This window comes from Triticum dicoccoides, chromosome 6A (assembly GCF_002162155.2).
Source record: "Triticum dicoccoides isolate Atlit2015 ecotype Zavitan chromosome 6A, WEW_v2.0, whole genome shotgun sequence".
Classification (NCBI taxonomy): domain Eukaryota; kingdom Viridiplantae; phylum Streptophyta; class Magnoliopsida; order Poales; family Poaceae; genus Triticum; species Triticum dicoccoides.
In genome coordinates, this window is record NC_041390.1 from 377,999,881 (window position 1) to 378,009,743 (window position 9,863).

Below are 9,863 nucleotides of genomic sequence, written 5' to 3' on the forward strand. Positions count from 1 at the left end.
TTCTCCTCCCAGGTAACCCCCGCTTCCCCGCCCCTCTCTCACGCGCCGTTCCTCTGCCTCGCCGCACCGTTTCTCTGATTGGTGCTATTGGGTGTAATGAGCAGGGGAGGCTGAGGAGGTCCAAGAACGACCGCTCGTCGCGGCTGGTGGTGCGCGCGGACGCCAAGGAAATCGCCTACGACCAGAAGTCCTCACTGCGCCGTTCCCGACGCCCTAGCCGCCCCGATACCCCGCCGCCCCGGTGCCCCGGTGAGCTTCCCCCTGTTTGTGTTTTGACTGTTACATATAGTTTCAGCAACTAGCCATTGCGATTAAGGAATATACTTTGAGAAGAACAAACACCAGTTATAAAAATTGTTTCATTGCGCCGTCAATGATGGGTGAGATGGCAGCACCCATGGAGTTCATTTGGTTTAGTTTCTATAGTGCAGTTAAGAGTATTAGTGCTTACCGTTATTGAGTAAAAAGAGGAAAAGACAAGCAATGTGAAAGAATCAGATTACGTGTGGTAGAGAGAAGTTCCTTCATTTTTTTTCTAAGTGCACTGCAGTACTTTTTCCTTTGTGCACCATAAGTAAAACACGCTAATTTTATGAAAATGTATCATGTCACTGTCCGTGACTCTCTCTTTTTAAGTCCACATTCTGTTGGTGGCTAGATTAACTCCTAGGGTTTTAGCAGTTATGTATAAAAAACATAGAAAAGCCTAGCGGAATTAACTTTGGATTTTGTGCATTTAACTAAAAAACCCATAAAGAGTACAGTTCATTATTGAATATAATGAAATGGCAGTTTATTTAGAAATTTGGAGCAGTTGTTCTATGGTTTTTTTAGCACAAAAAGTCTGATTACATAAGCAAAAACAATTCTTAGCTTTTAGATGTTGTGGTGGTTCACTTGGGGGTATGTGTAGCAGTTAGCAAAAACAGAGGACTAAAGTGCTCTGTTTTGGCAAACCAGTGCATGCATGCCTGTTTCCCAGTGGGTTGCAAGGAAGCTACTGTCTTAGCTAGGTTAGCTTGTGCACAAATCCCAGTGTTACAATCTAGAAAATAAGCCTACAAAGATGAGGTCCCATGCTGGCTGTACCACTGCATCATGCAACAGTGCCTTCAAGATCCAAGGCAATATCACAAACATCATAGGCAATTTGACCAAACTCACAACCTTGTATCTTTGCAGCAACCAACTTTATAGACACACCCCTAAAGAACTAGGTTACCCTGAGAACGTGGACTTGGACCTTAGCAACAACACACTAACAGGTTCTATCCCAAAACACCTAGGCAATATCACAAACATCTCTCAATTGTTCCTTGACAATAACCAACTTTTTGGCGACATTCCTCGAGAATTAGGTTATTTGGTCAACTTAGAGATCTTGTTCCTTGACAATAACCAACTTTTTGACCAAACTTTGTTCCTATTTATAGAGAAACATGGCCAACAACGATGAGGTCGGGGGTTCGGGCGGCAAGAAATTCTGGGAGCTGTCCCAGGAGATGGAGGAACAACCTCACTTGTATGAGGATGCCGCCTTCCCCACCGATCCTGAGACCACTGATGGTACCGCCGAGGATGACCCCACTGATGCCACCACTGATGGTGCCGCCGAGGATGCCACCACTGATGATGGCGGGGCACGCACAGATGGAAGCCAACCGAAGAGGCAACGGAAGGACCGGCGCCGACCGTGCTCCGCACCCTCAAGGAGGAAGTTACTGAAGTGGACTGCAACGGGAATCCAACGGCGCCCAAATGAATAGTAAAGGGGTACTCGCTTCAGCTCGGGTGCATTCTCCGGAGCACTGTCTCTATCAACACCGAGAACCTCAGGCATCCTGACCGAGGGAATTTGCTCAACCTCCTCTTCATGAAGCTGCACGAACGATACAAGTTCCCCGCTGAATTTGAAAACACAAGCCTCAAAGGGAATAAAGTGAACAATGCTACCCTCACGAAGATGAGCACGGCCCTGTCTACTTGGAAAAGCAATGTGAAGAGAATGATCGAGAAAGGTGAGAGTTATGAGAAGATCAAGGAGAAAAATCCTTCGATCACCAAAGATGACTACAACGACTTCAAGATCAATTGCTCGAGCACCGCAAGCTCCGAATCAAGTAAGTGGGGGAAAGAAATGCGGGAGCTGAACTTAGGGGAACACACACTCGGTCCCGGTGGTTACAGAGTGGCGGAGCCTATATGGGACAAGGAGGAGGCGGACCGTGCCGAGCAAGGCCTACCGCCCCTCTTCGATAAATACGGTGACAAGCAGACCAGGAACTTTGTCAGGGCTCGGTACAAGAAGGACCCGAAAACAAAGGAGCTTACCACGAATCCGAAGACCAGGGCGCTTGAGCTTGTTCTGGTAAGGAATACACCCCCGCGTAATTAGCTCCATATGGTTGCATTCTAATTAATGAAGCCAAATTTCTAAATGGTTCACATTCCTTCCACAGGCGACTGAAAGCAGTAGCGCGGGGTCGACTAAGAGCAACCCTTGGGACACCACTCTAAATAGGGCATTGAATGTAATGAAGAACAAGGATAAGCTCAGTAAGCCGACGTCAGCTGGTCGTGTGGCCGGCAAAGGCTTGTCGACAAAATGGTCGTCATACTATAACACTGGTGGGCGAAAGGAGAAAAAGACCAGCTCGGAAAGCCAGGCGCGCGAGGTTCAAGAACTCAGGGCACAGGTGGCGCGGATTCTGGAGATTGTCCAAGAGCAAGTGCAACAACAACTCGGAACGACGATCACCGCCATTGTGCCTACCTTGATCCAGGGGATTAGTGCGTGGATTGCGGGCGGCCAACAGGGGCCGCCCCCGATTCCTAGCTTCACGGCCAGCAACTCGTAGAGCGCGATGGCGGGGCCATTGGTGTCTCCGGCGGAGGCGGCATTGGTGTCTCCGACGCCGGCACGGGAGCTTAATGCACCCGGGTGTACGTCGGCCGGCACCTCTGCAGCAAGCGGCCCCTTCGTCAACTGCACGCCCGCCGTTGGCGGTGCCTCGACATTAGCCGAGCTCGACGCCATCATCACGGTAACTAATTAAGCCTCTCTCGGACGAGGACTTCATCTCCTTGCCTTTGACATGGATGCCCTACATGTTTTCGCAGGGCGCCGCCGACGTTCCGTGCACTCTCCTGCACTTCGTGAACAACCGAGCAACCCCTTGTTCCACGGTACCCAAATGCCACCCAACTTGTTTAGGGTTCAACTGGTTCGGGTGCTGCCAGGCTGCGACGAGTTATTACCTCCGATTCGACCCGTCAAGGCCGACGATGATGACGTGATGACCCACAGCGCCTGCCTGAGCAGGCCCCTGCTTTGGCCGAAGAGCCAGATTCGTTTGGGGGCGGGGGACACCACCCCAAAGACAACACCGCCAGTCGTGCCGGCGCCAAGTGGGCCCCATGGCAAGACCGCCGCAACGGTGCCGGACATCCCTATGCCACTGGATCCAAACATGCATATAGCACAGGATCAGAACGACGACGACGATGATACATTTGCCAGCGTCGATCAGTACTTTGCCGATCATGGGTAGGGTGGCGACTTCATGGGGCCTCCTTCTCAAGAACCCAACCCAACAAAAGACGTGCGCGATCTAGCTAGTACCACGGAGAAGCCAAGTTGCAACAGGCGTCGTCTGCAGTTCAGCTCTCAGGAGACGCCTCCAGCTGCCGACTTCACCGAGCCTCAGATAGGCGAGGTGCAAAATATGATCAGCCCCAACACACTCAAGAAGGCGGTCTGTGAGCAGAACTCGGTCCCATTACAGGAGAAGAAGAAGGCATGCAAAAGAAAGACTAACAAGGGTGCGGGCCAGCCGGCACCGAGTACGATCCGTGCTCAGGACGGGCCACCTTCACCTGAGGATATCTCGAGGAGGGTGCATGTGGCAGGTAGGCCGATGCTACCGAGAAATATGCTTGATGCTACAACCGGTGCTATGCGGAGTCTGCATGACAGTGTTCTTTCTTTGGAGAAGCGGCGTCTCGAAGAGAAGGATGTGGCATACCCGGTTTTCGCGGCCAAGGTGCCAGAGGGCAAGGGCTTTGTGGATAACTCCATCGGGGGTACGATCGTCCTGCGGTTTGATGACATCCACGCTATGTTGAACCTTCATCCGCTACACTACACCTTCGTTCGGCTATTTTCGCTGAGTATGGAGATGCAGATCATTCGCGACAAGACCCCGGACATCGTGATAGTCGACCCCTTCTACATGCGTGCCAAGATCTTGGGCAGCGCTGGGGACCGGCAAGTCGCGAGTTCTTACCTTGAAGGGGTCATTCTGGCAAACAAAGATAAGGATAACTTCCTCGTGCCTTACTTTCCCGAGTAAGTCCTCCCCTCAACCACCCCGTAACATATGAATTCTTAGATTTTGATCGTTTTTCTTTTAACATTCCGTGTTTTCTGCAGTGACACATGTTGCACGCTCATCCTCCTAAGCCCCAAATATTCCATGGCCACGTATTTCGACCCGGACCGTCAGTCGAACGTAGACTACACAAATGTCAAGAAGGTTCTTGATGATGTTCTCCCCGGCTACGTCAAATCTGGAGGCATCTTCACCAGGCCTATTCGTAAGTACGGCAAGCACGTGTTCTCCCACAATACGACGTTCTGCTGCGTCAAGCAGCCGCCTGGCGTTCAGAAGGGTGCCTACTACGCCATCCATCACATGCAGGCGATCGTACGGGACCATCATCAACTTCTGCTACCGAGTAGACTCAAAGATTGGGCCGCGAGCGTGTCGGCAATCCATGACGCGGACATCAGACAAGAATTCTTTCGCATCTAGTCGGAGTTTGCGGAAATCATCCATCAAGATGTCCTTCGTACCGCGGGGCAGTTCTACCTCAGAAATCAACCGTCCAACAGTGACATCGACACAATCCTACAAATGCAGGCTGACAACGCCCGTTCTTTCATGACTCCCACGATAGACGGCGGCTTCATCCACGCTCCGGTCCCTTGAGTCTCATGTTGTAATTAAACTTTAATGAACTTGTAGTATGTCTCTTTGGTTTCGAGATTCGTTCAACTTAAGATGTAATCGATGCTATTAATGTCTTGCTTTTCTCTTCCAATCGTTCTGTTGCATACTTATATATTGCTTATGTATTGTCTGTGAATTGGTACTAACGTTTCGTTTGGCTACTGCATAGCGATGCTGTGGTATGTCGTGTACAAGGGTAAGGTTCCCGGAGTCTACGACGACTGGGAGGAGTGTCAGAGACAGGTTCACCGATTCAGCGGTAACAGTTACAAAGGGTACGCCACTAGGGCCGAGGCCAAATCTAGATACGCCCGCTATCTAGCGGGAGAGGGGAGGGAGCGTTGGAGGAACCGGATGAAGACGAGTTTCATCGTGATGATGCTCATCGTGATGACCGCAGCTCTCTTCTATGTGATGGTAGTTTAGGTGATCGATATCGACTTGTAATGTGAAGACAAACTCGCGGTCTCGAGACTTGTAATATAATGTTCTATCTTTGTTCGGTCTTTTCAATTCGGAGACTAATATGATGACTTGTATTCGGAGACTAAAATGATGAATTGTATTCAGAGACTAATCTTTTATTGTATTCGATGAATCTGTTGTTGATGTGTGTTGTCTATATTTTGTCCAATTATACATTTTGTAACCTGTGCAAAAAACAGAAAATTAAAAAATAAAAAAACCCTAATATTCATACTAATTGCGCATCACATCATAGTGCGCCATTAGTATGCCAAAGGATACTAATGGCGCATCATTAGAGAGTGCGCCATTAGTATGCCGAAGTTACTAATGGCGCATCTTTCTGTCGTGCGCCATTAGTATGCCAAAGCACCTGGGTATACATGGCCCCCTGGGAGGCATACTAATGGCGCACTGTTGTATATAATAATGGCGCATCAGGGGTGCACCATTAGTATACCAGATACTAATGGCGCATCTGTGGTGAGCCATTAGTAAAATGTACCAATGGCTTGCTACTAATGGCGCACCACTAATGCGCCATTAATGGCCAAATTAGGTGCGCCATTAGTAGGCCTTTTCCTAGTAGTGTTCGTTCGTTCTTCGTGTGCAGCGCGGCGAACCTCGACGCCCTAAGGGCGATCAGGTCGACCTAGGGTAGCCCATAGCCGTCGTGCGCCCTGACGGGGTCCCTCCCGGGCATTTGGGGTTTCAGGTCCTCAAAAGCGCCCGCTGGATTGCTTGCATACTGCGCTTCCGAACGGGTCTCCTTTGATGTGAGTTGCGGTGCATCATCCCCGACATCAAGGGTACACGGTGACGTGTTCATGTGCGAACAATTTTAGGCGACTCCGCTGGTGATGAAGCTTTGAATGGTCTCCGGCCCGTTCTTGCTATGAAGAGATCATCATCTGGGGTTTGCAATCTACAAAGGTAATATGAATACCCAATTCACATATGTTGATACAAATAATGCATAGGTTGTTGCTAGATCATCTAATGAGCATAATGTATCGGCTAGCCCTAGCTTTATCAATCATGCATCTAATTATGTGCAAGAGCCGATGCAACAAAATCTTCGTGCTTATACCTCATATAATTTTAGCAACATGCTACATATGTATTCCAACTGCCATGCATCGGCAACCCCACAAATTAATATGCCGATGAACAACATGATGAGTTTGGTTAATCAAGTTGAAACACCCCATGTAGGAACTTTCAATGGCATGCAACATAGTGTTTCATCTTTTTATTCATCGGCAACTAATTTGCAACATGTTAATACAAACATGCCGGTGGATATGGGAATTGGCCATGCTACTACTAGTTATTCGGCCAATTGCCCTCAAACATCATATGCTACACCCCATGCTACTAATTTTCGGCACCATATGCAACTATAGGTATTCATAATTCAGCTTCGCACCTTCACGGTAATAGCCGAATAAGTGAAAATTCTATAGGATCACATTTGTCTTCACCTAGTATCATAGCATACAATGTTTTCCCTGCACAATTATAGAATTTCGGTGACATCTCATTACCGTAACAGTCTCAAAGTATTGGGGGGCAATCTGATAAAGATTAGGATGAAATTGGGCGAAAAAAGATTAAAGATAGCCTAGCTGCAATGTTTGCCGAATTTAGACAAGAACAAGCAACCTTGCGAATCAAAAAAAGAAAGAGTGGTGATTCGGATAACAAAGTTAATTCGGTTATTGAGAAGACCGAATCAAATATTACGTATGCCGAATCTGTTCTAGAAAAAGAGGACGAGAAGGTGTTGGGGAGCTATTTGTAAGAGGAACAAGATATCGCTCAAGTAACGCAACCATCATGATCTCCCAACGTATTTGAAGTGGTATGTCTAGCAAGTGATTTACCTATCTTTCGATTTGGTCGGAACTTTATTGTTGATGCTTCTATAAGAAAAATTCTCAGAAGTAATTTCGAAAGATCAATGGTGAAGGGTAATTTACTTGTTAGCAATAAAATTGTGACAAAGCATATCGGTCAATACATTGTACCATTCAAAGAGACCAATAACAATAAAATTGTTGCAAAGCATATCGGTCAATACATTGTACCATTCAAAGAGACTGATAGTGACTTATTGTTGAAGCCAAAGCTTTTCTCATTGCTTTATTTAAAGTTCATATCTAATTGGGTAGCTTTGCTTTCTTCATACTTGGCATGTATGTTCTTACTGCTTTGATTTTAGAAGTTTAAAGCCAATGATAAATTCTTTTGAGAAATCCGATGCTAATATTATATCGTATCCAGAGACATCAGAGATAGAGTGCAAAACACAATGCATGGTTGAATGGGGAGATTCTAAATTTGAACCATGCATTTTCTTACCTCCAAAGCCGTTCGCACACCAAGATCAGCTAGAAAACAAAAGGTATACCTTCAATTCAAACATGGGTGACCAAATCTTTGAGTTGTTGTTAAAAAATAATTACATTAGAATTCTTGATCACCATGCCAAGCCATCTATCCAAAGACAAATGTATTGTATGTTGCATGATTCGTTCAAGCATAGTATTAAGGATTGCAACATTTTTCGTCAAATTGTTAAATCAGCCAATGATAAAGGACGATTGAAATTTTTTGAGACACCAAGAGATGATGAGTCAATTCCAATTGGTCTCGATGGCAAAAGGTTTTTGCATCGGCTGCTTCAAGCCGACCCATTTAAAGAGCAGGTTAAATCTATAGGTGATGGGACCAAGCTTTCAACTAATCAAGTTGTTGAAGAGCACAATGAACAAAATCTTGAGGGCAAGAATTCCATCGAAGCTACCATGAAGACACCAAGGATTGGGGGCAACAAGAAAATCCAAGGATAGTTGCAAGTCAAGACAAATGAGATAAAGATGTCAATAAGAACAAGTGCAAGAAATCCAAAGTCACTTTTGCACAATTATTACATGAATACCAAAAGAAGAGTGAAGAGAAAAGTGGTTATCGGCTAGCTAATGGAAAAGCATCAAGATGACCCCCTAGGCGCAAACCTGAGGATCGGTATTAGCAAAATGAGAATTCTAATGCGGTATATTAATATCCATATTTTGTGCCGCCAATGCCAATGCCATGGATACCTTCCTATGATCATGTAAATCCATATCCATCGTGGGACAGGTATGATACAAGGGCGCATTCTTCATCTTATTTTAGACCATCTCACAAACATTATGCAGCTCCAAAAACATTAACGTTTGAACAATCAAATGTTAAAGACCATTTCAATCATAAGGAATCGGTCCGAAGCTCAATGAACAAGAATGAGGTTGTCAACCAGGTCTACCGCATCAAAAGATATGGTCGTAAGAGTGCCACTTTAGATATGATCTCAGATGAAAAAGAGCCAAGTAAAGTGTTGACATTGGCTACAAAAGGCAATGAGGCAAGTCAATCAAGTGCCAAATCTGAAGGGAAGAAGTTGAGAGTGCACAAGGTAAAACAAGGATTGCCATTACTTCAAACAAAATCGCAGCCGGGGTGCCCACTCGGCTTATCGTATTTGCAAAAGAAGAAATTGCAAAAGCTTAGTGCACAAGAACTTGAAAAGAGAAACATGGCATGGGTTCCCAAAGGAAGTATTCAAAATAAGAATTATGTGCAAGCTTCCTTTACTAGGAGTGTGGCAAAGGTGGAGAAGGAAAAGAGTGAAATGTATGAAGGACCAGGCCGAAGGTTTCAACATCTTCGGTCCACACATTATCCATTTTCTTCAACAATGTCATTGATGCCTATGCCATGGAATTTGTCGTCAGGTATGATTGGTTTCCCTCAATGGACTTATTTTAACCCATCGATGCAATATAATTTCTTACATCATGAAATGGTATTACCAAATCATCATATGTTTGATTAGCTTCACTTTTGTTGCTAATCTAAATGGCCGATATATACTTATTGTCCTAAGCACTTAAAATGGCCGATGGAGTGTTGACATCGTCCTTAGAACAAGCTATGTGCAGGTTATTTTTTGGCACAAGCTTTGCTGAAAAACAGGGGGCATGTGTTGACACTAGATTTTGGCATGGTCAAAAGCATAATTAAGAAGACCTCAAATGGAAAAGTGTACAAAGTGAGAAAGTTCCATATCATCAAATGGAGAAATTTTGATATTTGGGCCATAGCCATCCAGTCTCATCTCTAAGGCCGAAGTTGTGTTCGAAGTACTGGGATTTTGTATCCAAAACACTATTCAGCTGATGGCCTCATATGAGAAAACTATCTACATGGATTCTCTTCGTCTCGTTGAAACGATCGCATTCGATATAAAAAACATCTCCATTGGAGTTGGTATGAAAAAGTTAGAGCCAAAACAGTGTGCTACAAAATTTTAGCCCGGAAGTTCTAGGCAAAACTTCC